General features: G+C 41.8%; 1 long non-coding RNA gene and 1 pseudogene across 1 annotated transcript in view; both read left to right on the forward strand.

Annotated features, from left to right (window-relative positions):
* Positions 1 to 15,848, forward strand: part of LOC115839328 (uncharacterized) — a 48,303-nt gene that overhangs the window by 5,971 nt on the left and 26,484 nt on the right. Inside the window, exon 3 of the long non-coding RNA XR_009560527.1 lies at positions 13,156 to 13,318. This is a non-coding gene — a long non-coding RNA (uncharacterized lncRNA). The remainder of the gene's footprint in view (positions 1 to 13,155; positions 13,319 to 15,848) is intronic.
* Positions 184 to 8,393, forward strand: LOC132594410 (protein N-terminal asparagine amidohydrolase-like; annotated as a pseudogene).

Genomic DNA, 15,848 nt, shown 5'->3' on the forward strand with positions numbered 1-15,848 from the left:
CACCCCCAAAATATATGTTGAAGTCCTAACCCTCAGTACAGTACTTCAGAATGTGACCTTGTTTGGAAATAGAGTCATTGTAGATGTAATTAGTTAAGATGAGGTCATACTGGGAGGGCACTTAATCCAATATTACTGGTGTCCTTTTAAGAAGAGGCACAGAGACAAAGACACACAGGGAGAATGCCAGCGACCACAGAGGTGCAGATTGGAGAGATGCATCTACAAGCCAAAGAACACCAAAGGTTGACAGCCACCACTGGAAACAGTGAAGAAGCAGAGAAGAATTCCACCCAGCATCTCAGAGGGCACAGAGCCCGGGTGACACCTTGATTTCAGACTTCTGGCCTCCAGAACTACAAGGGAATACAGTACATTTAAATCACTATATTATCCTTTATAGTATCAATTAGTTGCATTATTATATTGGTTAAGAAAATAATTTATACTGCATACTAAATAACTAATAAACACATAATAATAGTTAACTCTCAATTATGGTACTTTATGTTAATTTTTAAGGCAGCCCTAGGAAACGAATACACCTGCTATAAATACTTCTGTCATGGCCAACTGACATGACTTCACTGGATGCAGAGTTAAAAGGGCTGTCCACAAACAATTCTCATGAGCCAGTATAAGCTGTACCACTGAACAGCTGATTTCGGGCTCATCTAAGCCATAGAGAGTTCCAAGTGTGTTCAGAGAAGAATTTGACATAGGTTCAACCAAGAACTTTCAGTATAGAAGTATCATCAGTGGACATTGTCTTATGTGGTATGCACTTTTAAAATCTCCATGTTGGGTTCAAGATGTACATTAACCTATTTCAATTCTGGAGAAGCAAGTAAGAACATGAATGTGAAACTACCTGATAACCATTCAGGTAGCAATGACAACATGAGGATATATAGGTCAAGTTACCCACTTGAGACTAGTTCCTGTGTAATTCTCTTTTTTTTCTTTTTGGGTTTCTTTGGGGGGGTTGTTTTTAATTTTTGTTTCTTTCCTATGTTATTCTGACTGTTTCAGTTAGGAGTTTTAAAACTGCTTAGCGCTGATATATCCCGGATCAAGACACACACACACACACACACACACACACACACACACACACACACACACACACACACACACACACACACACACACACACACACACACACACACACACACACACAGTGATTGATAATGGACACATAGAGGAGTGTCAGGCAGTTGTCACCAAAACGTACTCATCAACTTCTCAGTGAATTTGACAGAGGAGATTGACGTTCACTGAGTGATACTATGTGTGACAGAATTAAAAGATTAAGAAGAAAATGAGAATCACTTTACAGTCATTTCTGGCTTTGCTGTCAAGATTAAAACTGCTGAGATTTACGGAACCTCCTTCCAAGGTCAAGGTCCAGAGGAGGAGCTGCGGGCTGTGGGAGCTGGAACTGGACCAATGATGAGCACTTCAGATGCAAAGACAGAATGGCTTCGTATAGACTGCATTCCTGGATGCCATTTCCTCATGTAGCTTCCTGGTTCCAGCAAGATGATAAGCAGGACTTCCCTGGTGGTGCAGTGGTTAAGAATCCGCCTGCCATTGCAGGGGACACGGGTTCGAGCCCTGGTCCGGGAGGATCCCACATGCTGTGGAGCAGCTGGGCCCGCGTGCCACAACTACGGAGCCTGTGCTCTAGAGCCCATGAGACACAGCTGCTGGGTCTGCGTGCTGCAACTGCTGAAGCCCATGTGCCTGGAGCCTGTGCTCTGCAACAAGAGAAGCCACCACAACAAGGAGCCTGCACACCACAATGAAGAAAGCCTGTGCACAGCAACGAAGACCCAACACAGCCAAAAATAAATTAAAAAAAAAAAAAAAGATGATAAGCAAATAGTAGAGAACGTTTCGACTTCACATTTGGCTAAGCCCCTCCTCTTTGTGGAACATATTAGATCTACCTTGATGTTTTTAAAAAAATACCCATCCCCAACTAACTGTTTCCTGGAAAGAAATGAAGAAAAAAGAAAAGAAAAGAAAGAGAGAGAAAAAGAGAAAGGAAGAAAGAAAAAAAGTAAAGAAGAAAGGGAAGAAATGAGGGAGGAAGGAAAAAAAAATGGCTTGGCTTATAGAATAAGATCTCTCCTCCAGAGAGCTTAAAATAGGAATTACCAAAAAAAGCAACTTTTTGGCATGACAAAGACCATTGGTGGCAGTTGGAAAGAATATAAATTTGGAATCTACATCCGTTGAGTGTTAGTTCTTCTTCCTTACTAGTGTCTTTCAAATAACTTTCAAAATAAAATCTTATTTTGGCAAAAGAAAAAAAAAAAAGAATCTCACTACCACCGTACCATACACATAATCATTAAAACCTTTATTAAGTGCTGTGTTTCTCTTCAGAATAAGTTGCCAGACTAAAGGAATTATACAGACACAGCGCCACAGTTCTTGAAGCTAACAAACTCAAGTTTCCTTCTTAGGAAAGGATAAGGAGAGCTCATCACATTTACCCATTGGGCTGCTTCCCTTCTCGCTTTAAACCCTTAAACAGTTTTTCAGGGTAATGTCCACTCCTTCAAGAGGAATCCCAGAGCCTTTGGGAGCAGCGTCCAGCACACACACTTACTCTCCCATCTGTAATCTTCCGCTTCCTGTTTCCCATCCTCCTCCCTCCAGCCGTATGGGATGCTATGCTGTTTCTTTCTTTCTTTCTTTTTTTAATATTTATTTGTTTATTTGGCTGTGTCGAGTCTTAGTTGCAGCACATGGGATCTTCGCTGCGGCACTCAGGCTCTCTGGTTGTGGCATGCGGGCTCTAGAGCGCACAGGCTTAGCTTCCCCGCGGCATGTGGGATCTTAGTTCCGGATCAAGGATCGAACCCGTGTCCCCTGCATTGGAAGGCGGATTCTTAACCGCTGGATCACCAGGGAAGTCCCACTATGCTGCTTCTTGAAGGCGCTCTGCTCCTGCACCTGTCTCCTTGGTCCAGAGCACTCCCCCTCCCTGGACTGCTCTCCCCACCCCACTCATTACCTACCCACCCTCCAAGTCAGGCCGGAACCCTTGCCTTTTCTGCCAGGACTTCCCCTGCCCCTTAGTCCTTCTCTACCACATTATACTTGGTCATTACTTTTACTATACCATTTATCAATTTTGATTATAATCATTTATATTTCTCCCTTCCAGGAGAGATAAGCCTCTTAAACACAGAGACAATTTTGTTTTTCTCTTTGTCTCCCTAGGGCTTGGCACATAGTAGATGTTTAAATACTACTGAATGAAAACCAGTAATTTATAAAGTGCTTGGCTATTTACAAAATGTTTTTCAAGTGCATTATTTCTATTACTCTTCTAGAAGTGACTCCATTTTTACCTGTTATTAGCCATTATCATCAGCCCAATTATTTTGCAAATGAGGACGCTGAGGTTCACAGAGGGTAAGGAACTTGGCTTAAGATATTCAGCTGTTATATGGTCAGGCTGGGGTACAAAGCTTGAATCTACTGACCAGAAAGCAGAGAGACAGGTACAGGAAGAATAGAAACCTCAGCAGACTATCAAGTTCATCAGACCTTTTTTACTGAACAGTCTGACAAGGGAGCTAGGAGGCTGGGTATTTAAGACTCACTAGTTTTAAGATTTTAACCATGCTGGACCTCAGTTTTCTCCTCTATAAAATGACAGGATTGTACTATATAAGTAATTCTCAATTATCTTATATTTCATGTCCACTAATCTTTCTAATCCAGAGATTCCCAAACTTTCCCGGTTCCTGGTGCCCCCGGGCCAAAAGAAATACCTGAACAATTCTCTTTATTAAGTAGTGTGGTCTAAACAACTTAGTAGTAGTTGGCGTCGTATCCAACCATTGTCTGTGCCCCTCAAAAACTTAAAATAACCCACAGTGCCTCTGTAAGTTTGCTTGTCACACTAGGGTGGTTCAGCACACAATTTAAGAATCACAGTTTTTTGGGCTTCCCTGGTGGCGCAGTGGTTGAGAATCTGCCTGCCAATGCAGGGGACACGGGTTCGAGCCCTGGTCTGGGAAGATCCCACATGCCGCGGAGCAACTAAGCCCGTGCGCCACAGCTACTGAGCCTGCGCGACTGGAGCCTGTGCTCTGCAACAGGAGAAGGCTGCGACAGTGAGAGGCCCGCGCAGCGCAATGAAGAGTGGCCCCCCGCTCGCCGCAACTAGAGAAAGCCCTCACACAGAAACGAAGACCCAACACAGCCAAAAATAAATAAATAAATAAATTTATAAAAAAAAAAAAGAATCACAGTTTTAATCAAAGAAACTCAGCTCTACTCTGATAGAAATAAAAAGTCTCTTTTTTAGAGAAAAATGCTTATATCGTAGTTATTTACACAAGTTTTAAACACATGATCATTATAATGGCATTATTGAAGGTATATTTTAACGCCAAAGTTTTAAAACACAGATAATTCTGTTAATAAGCTGAAACATAGCAAAATGTTGCTGGGAATATGGTTTACTGATATCATCATCATAAAGCACAAAATAAATTCTGGCAATATTATTAGAATTATTATAGCTCTAACACATAAAAATAAAGATCATTCTATTAGAAATTAAATGATAGTAATACTATTGACATTCACTTTTACAGCTATCATTATAAACTTCAAAGATAAAAAAATAAATCCATCACCAGGAAACATATAACGATTATTGAACCTTATTGTTGAGAAGCCTGTAGTTGCATTTTGCTGAATAGCATCTCAGTTCTTGGAATAAAGTTTTAAACAGCAACTGGAAGAACAGCTTTAAGTTAAAAATGTTTTATTTTTAGAGTTGTTATGGTGTAGAAGTTATTCTCACATAGCTAAGTTGCTGGAAAGAGTCCAAGTTTTGTGAAAGTTTTTCATTAAGTGTTTCATGTTGTCCCTGCTTTACACCCAAAGAATTGCAAACTCTTCATAAGCTGTTGTAATTCTGGTTTAGCTGATAAATTAAGAAAATCCCCCTTCTTTGAAATCCTAAGCCACAAAACATGTGTTACATTGCTAATAAGGAGGAGTGGACAGAGATGGGCCACCCAAAGATTCTCCTATTCCTGCATCATCTGCAAGGAGAAAACAGCAATTTAATTGTAATTCTTGCTTATCCGGGTAAACAGTTACCACCAATACAAGGTACCCAACTGCACAGAGATGGAGCCTAGAGCAGCAGGAGGTGGTACATAAAAACACAGGTACTCCAGGAAACTGGGAGAGGGGCAGGACAATAATTAATAGCTGTCAGGTGTGGTTTGCAGGATGTAGGATGTGGCTGGTGGGCTAGAGGAAGAGAATTAGAAGAAATGATGCTCATCCAAGGTTTGTTTTTTTGTTTGTTTTTTGTTTTTTTTTTTTTTGCGGTACGCGGGCCTCTCACTGTTGTGGCCTCTCCCGTTGCGGAGCTCAGGCTCCGGACGCGCAGGCTCAGCGGCCATGGCTCACGGTAGCCGCTCCACAGCATGTGGGATCTTCCCGGACCGGGGCACGAACCCGTGTCCCCTGCATCGGCAGGCGGACTCTCAACCACTGCGCCACCAGGGAAGCCCTAGCTTTAATTTTTAAATAGTTTTAATTAATTTTGATTTTACTTTAATTAATTTTTAAAAGCTTTAATTTTAAAAAAAGCTTTTAGTTTCTTATTGTGGAGATATATGTGTATATATATAACAAAATATACCATTTTAACCATTCTTAAGTGTAGAATTCAGTGGCATTAAGTACATTCACATTGTTGTACACTCATTACCATCATCCATCTCCAGAGTGTTTTCATCTTCCCAAACTGAAACTCTGCACCCATTAAACAACCCTCTGTTACCCTCTCCACTCCCACCCCAGCCCCTTGCAACCACCACTGTACTGTCTGCCTCTGTGAATTTGACTATTCTAAGTACCTCATGTAAGTGTAATTGTATAATATTTGTCCTTTTGTGTCAGACTTCTTCATTTAGCATAATGTCGAGGTTCACCCATATTATAGACATGTCAGAATTTCCTTACTTTCTAAGGCTAAATAATATTCCACTGCATGCATATATCACATTTTATTTGTCCATTCATCTGTCACTGGACACTTGGGTGCTTCCACCTTTAGGTTATTGGGAATAACGCCGCTATGAACATGGATTTACAAATATCTGTTTAAGTCCCTGCTTTCAGTTCCTTTGGGTAAATATCCAGAAGTGGAATTGTTGGCTCATACGGTAATTCTACGTTTCTTTTTTCTTTGTCTTTTGTTTTTTTTTTTTTCAGGAACTGCTGTATCATTTTCCACAATAGCTGCACCATTTTACATCTGTAACAGCAATGCATGTGTTCTAATTTCACCACATCCTTGCCAACACTTGTTATTTTCTGGGTTTTGTTTGTTTTAATAATAGCTATCCCAATGGGTATAAAGTGTTGTCTCATTATGATTTTGATTTGCGTTTCCCTAAGAGCTACTGATGCTAAGCATCTTTTCATGTGCTTCTTGGCCAGTTGCATACCTTCTTTGGAGAAATAGCTATTCAAGTTCTTTACCTATTTTATTTTATTTATTTATTTATGTTTGGCTGCGTTGGGTCTTCGTTGCTACGCACGGGACTTCTCTAGTTGCAGAGAGCAGGGGCTGCTCTTCATTTCGGTGCGTGGGCTTCTTATTGTGGTGACCTCTCCCGCTGCGGAGCACAGGCTGTAAGCACGTGGGCTTCAGTAGTTGTGGCACGCAGGCTCAGTAGCTGTGGCTCACGGGCTTAGTTGCTCCATGGCATGTGGGATCTTTCCGGACCAGGGCTCGAACCTGTGTCCCCTGCATTGGCAGTCGGATTCCCAACTACTGCACCACCAGGGAAGCCCCTTTACCCATTTTTAAATTGTTTTTGTTGTTGTTACAGTCATTGAGTTGTAGGAGTTCTTTAAGTATTCTGGATATTAATCTCTTATCAGATATATGATTCACAAATAATTTCTCCCATTCCATGGGTTCCCTTTTCACTGTTGATAGTGTCCTTTGATGCACAAATGTTTTTGATTTTGATGAAATCCAATTTACCTATTTTTGTTTTGTTACCTGTGCTTTTGGTGTCAGAAAATTTTTAGTTTTTAATTTAAAAACATCATGTCTCCTGCCTCATAGTTACCACTGGACCAGGTCTTTTTTTGCTAGGATTCTGTCAGAGGTAAATGCATTTTGAAGTAGAGAACATGGATAATTGCACACTTGGAATGGAAAACTAAGGTAATTATGTTCCAGATGCAAACAGAGAGGGTTCACCAATCCATCCTGGAAGTCTTTTGTCAGAATTGCCTAAATAGTGCAGGGGTGGAGTTTAGGACACAAGGCCTTTGGGGACCAAGCAGACAAGGCGTGGAGATGAGATGGAGATAAGATAGAATGAAATAAGAATATGAAGAAGCCCTTTGTTTAGAAGATTGGGAAGGGGGCAGCTTCACTTTCCTGAGGGATACAAGGTGTTAATCACACTCTGGTGGAAGACCCCTGCTTATTCTAACACAGAGAGAAGGGTTTGACCTCTTCCCGAAATTCAGTTGTATTAAGGTGTGAACCCTCAGTGATATTGTAGGCTCATTTTAGACTATAGGACAATGGATTGCCATTACTCATTTCAACCTGCTCTCCTAAGAAATTCAAACTTACATTCAACTTGGTTTACCCTTTGCTTTCTAGAAGAAGTTGCTCTGGGTGTGAAAGTTCAAGGCAAAAGTTCATACCTTCCTACCAACTCAGGAGATCCGACAGAAGTCTTGCCCTCTGAGAGGCCCAGTCCAGAGCAAGGCCTAGTCCTTGGGCTGAATCAGCTGAATATCCTCCTGGATATATCCTTTCCCTTCCTCAAGACATTGACTCCGAATAGACACTCAAAGATAGATCTCCCCTCAGGGTCTGTCTGGCCCCTTCACTGCTTATCCTCCGGTCACTTCTGCTGAGACCAGACTACCCCATCCCTCTGCTGACTCTGGAGAATTGAAAGCTACTCCCATGGTACATAGACTTCTTGCTACTTCACAAACACGCAGCCTCACCTGGGACAGGATGTAGCAGGAAAGTTAACGGTGGTCATTGCTTGCCTCTTAGGGTCTCTAGACAGTTTGATCATTGCCTTCCAGGACTTTATTACCTTGCAGTCTCCTGGGCCAATCAGAAATATTTCCCCTGAGGACAGGGTAATCAGCCCGGCGTGACCTACTTACTAGTTAAGTCTCCAACCTGATCAAAGGGCCTTCTGCTCAGACACCTCCTGCTCATTATTTAGAGCACAGACCTGTGTCCACTCGAGAAAGCCTGGAACCAGGAGAAAGGTGACTTCACGATCAGAGGACGCCACACTCCGTGTGATCAGCAGGTAGCAGTGATCCTGCCACATGGGCTGAAGTAGTGGCAATGGGGACACTTTGGGGATGGGGGGAGGGCCTTGGTATGAAAAGCATTTATCAGGGTGTTTAAGTGATATCAGGGAAAACTTGTAATGGGAAACTACTAAAATCAATTTATCGTAGAGCATCTGTGACCATGATTTCTCTTGGAGGACTTGGTGCCAGCCTAGTGAAACATCCGGATTTCTGGTTGGAAGTTGCCACCAAATTTCCATAAATTATCCATGCACATCTTTTAGAAAGTGTTCAAAGCAAAATCTCTGACCTCCTGTCTTCTCCTGACCCCGATGTCCTGATACCATGTCTCTCCTGCCTGTGTCTCTCTGATAGTTTGCCCAGAAAAACTCAATTCGTGTCCCATTTCTATTTTAATCAGAGTCAAACCCTCTGGAGGGAAGGCAATAACTGAGCAGCTATTAGAAGTGGGGAATAGTATGAGGTTAGCCTGTTGTTGTAATGAAAAGCAAACAAACAACAAAAGATAAAAAATAATAACATTACATGCAAGGGAGTTCACCAGGAACTTTTGCTGCTACTTACAGTATTTTTAGGAGGAAAAAAGAAATAAATATGGTTCTAGAAAACCTCAGATATTTAAGTGATTTTTGCCAAAGTCACACTGTCAAAAACAAATTAAGCAGTTTGATATTAGATATTTTTTGGAAGAACGTGGAGAATGAACAAACCAGCAAAGAAATTGTTCATGGAAATTAAGTCTCCTGACTTCCAGATCAGATTCAGCTAAAAATACTCTTACTTTTATATATGCCTCATCTTCATGTCACAATCTTGATGCACCTGGAGTTTGCACACACTAATTGCTGTACCATGCTGTATGCAGGTGTATGATTCATTCATCTTTGAAAATCTTATTTACTTTTTCAAGTCAATTAGTTTCTCTGAAACATCGTGTTGCTGCCTAATAGTCAACAGTTCAGCATCATTTTTTTTTGTTTTGCTTCAAGAAATAGCAGAGAAAATGACAGTAGCAGTTTAAGGTGGGTTTTATTTCTCCATATGTAAATATATATATTGTTTGATCGAAAAAATGTATTAGTATTCAGGTGAAGATTATAGCGATCTTTTTGAACATCTGTTTTATCTTGACTAGTTTTAAATTCAGGAGCAGCAATTTCATCGCAATTCAACTTGTTTCTGTTTTATTATATCATACTACGCTAATCTTAAAGACCCCTAATAGCTTTCATTCAATTTAGACCAGAATATCACAAATCTCTAGACTGAGTAGTATAATGCCCACTATTCAAATAAAAGCAAGTTATTGTAATATAATGACACCTCCAAATGCTAAAAGCAGACCCATGGATATTAAGTTGAGGTAGAGAGACCAGTATTCCTGCTTATTATTTTAGGACAGAAATATCCCAGTTACGCTGATTGCAAAGTAAAATGGAAACCATATGGTGGAGAGGGACTTGGGAACCACACAGACTGGATTATAATTCCAGCCCTTACACATAGAAACTGCATGACTTTGGGTAGATTATGAACTCCCCCAGAATTTGAATTTCCTCACCTGCAAAATGGAGATAAACATCTACACATTATGATTGATGTGGCATAAAAGAAAACTAACACAAATGCCATGGGCAGTGCCTGGTCCTTAGAGCAGGTGGCATTCAACAAAGATTAGTCCCCTTCCCACCGTTTCTTTGCTTGCACTACAACATTGGAACTATACAGCTATAAAAAGTTGTCTTGGAAGAGACTGAATTGGAAACTTGTGTTATGAAAAACAGGATTGCAAGGGTGTCAGTTCTGAGGCATGAGGATTTGTGAGCATATACTTGGAGCTTTATGCCTGCAAGATACTTGTAGAGCTTTTATAGCTTTAAGAGAACAGTCTGGATGCCATCTTCTTCCTCTACCATAGAACTTCCTTTCCTTTTCTGAGATTTGTGGACAGTACCTTGTACAGCTCTAAAATAATGCAATTCTTTCCCTATTGTCTGGACTATTCTAATAGTTACAAAACAGTATTTCACCAGCAGAGGCTACTACAGTTTATATAAAGGTTACAAACTGAAACTTCCTCTAAGATTATGCAATGAATTTTGGGGGGGAAAGGGAGGAAATACTTTAAGTTTAAAATTTTATAAAATAAAAAATGATGATTACTTGTTGCATATGTCTATCATACTATATTATATTTATATACATATTTGTTTCCTATTTTATTTATTTATTTTAAAATATTTATTTATTTATTTGGGTGCACTGGGTCTTAGTTGTGGCATGCGGGATCTTCGTTGCCTTGTGTAGAATCTTCATTGTGGCATCTTCGTTGCGGCACGTGGGATCTTTTAGTTGCGGCATGCAGGTTCTCAGTTGCAGTATGTGGGATCTAGTTCCCTGACCAGGTATCGAACCCGGACCCCCTACATTGGGAGCGCGGAGTCTTAGCCACAGGACCACCAGGGAAGTCCCCTGTTTCCTATTTTAGTGTGTAAGTTCCTTGAGGGCAGAGGCTGTGTCATAAGTGCATGTCATAAGTGTGTCATAAGTGTCATGGTGCCTTGCTAAGCACAGAGTACACAGTAGGTGCTCAATAAACACTTTTTAAACTGTACTAAGAATAAATCTTGGTAGACATAAAAATACATGAGTACAATCTATTGACATGGCCAGGCCCACAAAATTCAATTTCCAGCTGTCAAAATCTTCCCCATCTTTCAAGGCCCAGCCCAGAAGCAAAGGAACTTCTTCCCAGACTCTTCCCTAATCCTTCCACAACACCGAGAGGTAATATTCCTCACTTTTGCATTCTCATAGCGCTTCATACCTCTTCTTTTTGAACACCTGCCACATTATGCCTCGTGTTATAATCTGTTCAATGACTTAGGTATAAATTATTATTAACTCCTGACTATCCATTATTGCGTCATCCTCAAATGCCTCAGAGTCCTCACCAAATGCATGTCGAATTCACCCCTTATTCAGCAGCTAACCTCTGAAATCCTAAAGTTAAAAAACAAAGTTTTAAAGTAGCTTCAGAACCTTTTGGAAATACGTATATTCATAACAAGATGAATATAGGAAAATACTGAACTTCATATAATAGAAGGATACTACCTGGATTTGCATCTGGGCTCCATCATTTATTTGCTGCTGGATCATGGTCAAGTTACATAGCCTCTCTGTGCCTCAGTTCCTTCATCTGTAAAATGGGGTGATGATAATACCTAACACTTATGGTTGGAGACAGTATAGGCAGAGGTCTTTGAGGAGAGCTTGTCACATAGTGAGCGCTCAGTCATTGTCATCTACTATTTAATCATCACCATCATCGTCATCATCACCATCATCGACTCAGAGAAAGATTCCTACTTTATATTCAGCTTCTCAAAAGAATACCAGATATTGGTGATGTGAAAGGAAATGATATTGATATGATTTTTAAAAATTCTATTGTGGTAAGAACACTTAACATGAGATGTACCCTCTTAACAGATTTTTAAGTTCACAGTACAGTATTGTCATCTATAGCACAATGATATACAGCAGATTTCTAGAACTTACATAATTTTGCATAACTGAAACTGTGCCTGTTGATTAGCTGTTGCTCATTTCCCCGTCCCTGCAGCCCCTGGCAACTACCATTCTGCTCTCTGCTTGTGTGAGTCTAACTGTTTAAAATACCTCAAATAAGTGGATCATGTAGTATTTGTCCTTCTGTAACTGGCTTATTTCCCTTAGCATAATGTCTTCAAGGTTCATCCATGTTGTCACATATTACAGGCTTTCCCTGTTTTTAAAGGCTAGAGGTATATCCATTATATGGATATAGCATATTTTTCTTTATCCATTCATCTGTTGATAGGTATAACAGGTATTTAGGTTGTTTCCAAATCTTGACCATTGTGGATAGTGCTGTAAGGAACATGGTAGGGTCAATATGTTGTCAAGATCCTGATTTCAATTCTTTTGGATAAATACTCAGAAGTGGGGTTGCTGAATCACATGGGAGCTCTGTTTTTAATTTTCTGAGGAACTTCCATACTGTTTTCCATAGTGGCTGTACCATTTTGCATTCCCTCCAACTTTGTACAAGGGTTCCAGTTTCTCCACACCCTCACCAACACTTGCTATCTTTTCCTTTTTTAATAGTAGCCATCTTAACAGGCGTGAGGTGATGTCTCATTGTGGTTTTGACTTGCATTTCCCTGATGATGAGTGTGTTAAACATCTTTTCCTATACCTGTTGGCCATGTGTATGTCCTTTTTGGAGAAATGTCTATTCTGGTCTTTGCCCATTTTTGACCAGATTATTTGTTTTTTTGCTATTGCATTGTATGTGTTCCTTATATATTTTAGAAATTAACCACTCTCTGATATATGGATTGCAGATATTTTCTCTATGTTGTAGGGTGCCTTCTCACTCAGTTTTTATTTTCTGTGCTTGGCAGAACCTTTTAGCCTGACGTAGTCCCATTTATTTATTTTTGCTTCTGTTGCCTGTGCTTTTGGTGTGATATCCAAGAAATCACTGCCAAGACCAGTGTCCTGAAGATGGTCCCCTATGTCTCCTTCTAGGAGTTTTACAGTTTCAGGTCTTACATTTAAGTCTTTTATCTACTTTGAGTTGATTTTTGAATATCGTGTAACACATGGGTCCGGCTTCTGATATGTATTTTTACATTGATAAATTGGTGCTTTACTTTGCCATTCAGTTTCTGCAGTCCCCACTTCAACCTCACAGTCCACATTTTTTTTGTCTTCTAAAATTTCTTCTCTTCTTGTAAGGTTCATCTTTGCCTGGACAAGGCCCAGTTCCCTCTGCTTTGCTTCCCGCATTGCTTACTGACCCAGATCTGCACCGCTCCCGATGCCCTCTTGCCCCGCCTGCAGCCAGCACTGAGTCAACAAGCAAAATCTCACATGTAATATTCTGAGATTCAACCCTCAGGTAATAATTCTCCTGCATTTAGTCCTTCATATCCTTTGGTTCACAGAGACGTTGAGTCTAGTGCCTTGAAATGGCTGACCTAAATAATATCCCTAGATTTTTGAAGATAATATAAAGTTTATTTTAGTAACAACCATGAGTCATCACAGAAGCTAATGAACTTGGGAATTCTAGATAAAATCATCCAAGCATATAAAGCCTATTTTCCAAGGTTCCTTTTTCTCAGTTCAAGGCCACAAAAATTGGAATGTGATAGAACTTGACTCCTACATTTGCCATATGTCTAAATAATATGAGGTATAAATGAAGCCAGCAAAGTGTTAAATAAAACATGCTCTGTTCTCCTACCTTGACAAATATACCACAGTAATGACCTATAAAGGCCAAGGTTGAAGTTAGAATTCTCAGACTCCTTGGTGGTCTGTACAGGAATGTGGTAGCAGAGGGAAAGCTGGCCCCAACCCTGGGCCAATCGCCTTCCCCTTCACCCGAGCCCTGTTCTCACATGAGGGGCCTTGCATCCCCTGTGTGGACTTCCTAAGCCCCATTCAAGCTCCATCCACACATCCTCACCCCATTCAGACAGCAGCACTTTGGGTACCGTTTGGCTAAGCAGCCTGCCTTTGAAGATAGAAGAAACCACGCAGGCTCACAGCCATTTGAGGAGGGTCCTCAGTATGCAGTCTGTTCCAGAAGAGAGGGCACAAGCTCTGGGTGGGAAGCGGTGCAGTGCGGGGAAGCCCGGAGAGGCACGTTCTAAAGCACAAGGTCTAGGCAGGGGCCTTCTTGCCCAAATCAACTGCTCAACCAACAGTGGTACATCATGGGCTCTCAGCCCTTTCATTTCAGTCTCAGCCACAGTGAACCGTTCCGTGGAAGCACAGACTTTCCTTGTGCTGTCAGCATCTTACCTCAAGCTCAAGCTCAAGCCAGACTTTCTGCCCCAAGGTCATCTCCAACACACACAAATGCAGCCCGGAAATACCAGGAAGTTCACAGCCTAGGAGGAAACCTCAACTAGTCCAGGTCAGAAGCAGGTGGGCAAAGCTTTCCATTTTTTTCAGGTGGACAATTCTGAACAGCTTTCCCTGGGCTTCTTTTGAGATCCCGGTGGAAACAAGCCCACCGCTCACAGCAGCAACCTCAGCAGCCCACCCTGGTCTCACCTTTTCCTCCTTCCCTGTCTCACTCTCTTGCTTCCTGGTATCACCACCCAAATAAACCACCCACACCCCTCAGGCTCTGCTTTGGGGGTACTCAGAGGAATAAAGGGACAAATCCAGAAAACAGAAGGACCAGCCCCTTCCAAGAACAATCACATCATCGACACAATCTCACTGGTGACCTTTACCAACGATCATGTAAGCACGTTTCCTAAGGGGAAAGTGTCCTCGACATTTATGTTACAACCTAAACTCTTACTAAAGAGGTCTTTTGTTTGGTTTTATTTTTCTTGGAGAGGGTGGTCCCTTTGCTCTTTCCTCTACCTCAGTGTCTAAATTCCTCATGTGACGCCTCACTTTCCTGGTTAAAATTTCCCCGAATTGACTGTGGCCTGTTGGGAGACAGGATGGAAGGAGCTGCTTATGGAAAATGAACAAGAAGGGGGAGCAGACCAAAGGCGAAAAGCTGCGACTAATTTTGACATCAAAGATGCCAATGAGGGGCTTCCCTGGTGGCACAGTGGTTGAGAGTCCACCTGCCGATGCAGGGGATGCGGTTTCGTGCCCCGGTCCGGGAGGATCCCACATGCCGCGGAGCGGCTTGGCCCGTGAGCCATGGCCGCTGAGCCTGCGCGTCCGGAGCCTAGGCTCCGCAATGGGAGAGGCCACAACAGTGAGAGGCCCGCGTACCGCACAAAAAAAAGAAAGAAAGAAAAAAAAAAGATGCCAATGAACATGACAAAGTGCAAACAGCACTTTTTACAGCTGACCATCATGCTGAAGACTGTGGACTCCAGATTTTCCTGGACAGTCCCAGTTCAAATTTTTGACATGAGATTTGGAAACATATTCCTCTTGTCAGACCATTGTCGAGATTTAAGCTTCAGAAAATAGGGTCCCAGACCATCCACGGCCGTGGCCAGGCGAGGGGCTACTTGCTGTCGGCTGGGTACCTTGTGTGAATCTGGGGCCTCCTATGGGGCACGTAGCATCCAGGTCCTGGGTGCCCATGAGAAGGGGCTCTTTGACAAGGCCAGTCAACACCTCTTCTTGCACAGCCTGGCCCTGTTAGGTGTGCGCCACTGCAGAAAGCCCCTCTGGGCCGGGTTATTACCAGCCTCTAGAACCACCTTATTCTGCACCAGCTTTTATTAATGGCTCTGAGTGGAGACCCCTTTGCCCAGACTTTGGCCCCCGTGGGAGGGAGCCTGCTACCTGGGGCTGGCTTGCCTTGGTTCTTTGACAGCTTACTTCTGTTTAATTTCCGGCAATTTTTTGAGTTGGAGCAGGCAGAGGATTAAAAGAGAAAAGCAAATTAAAAAAAAGAAAAAGCAAAAGAAAATAGGGTCACCATGCAATAGGAGGCC

The sequence above is a fragment of the Globicephala melas genome, chromosome 21 (genome assembly GCF_963455315.2).
Source record: "Globicephala melas chromosome 21, mGloMel1.2, whole genome shotgun sequence".
NCBI lineage: Eukaryota > Metazoa > Chordata > Mammalia > Artiodactyla > Delphinidae > Globicephala > Globicephala melas.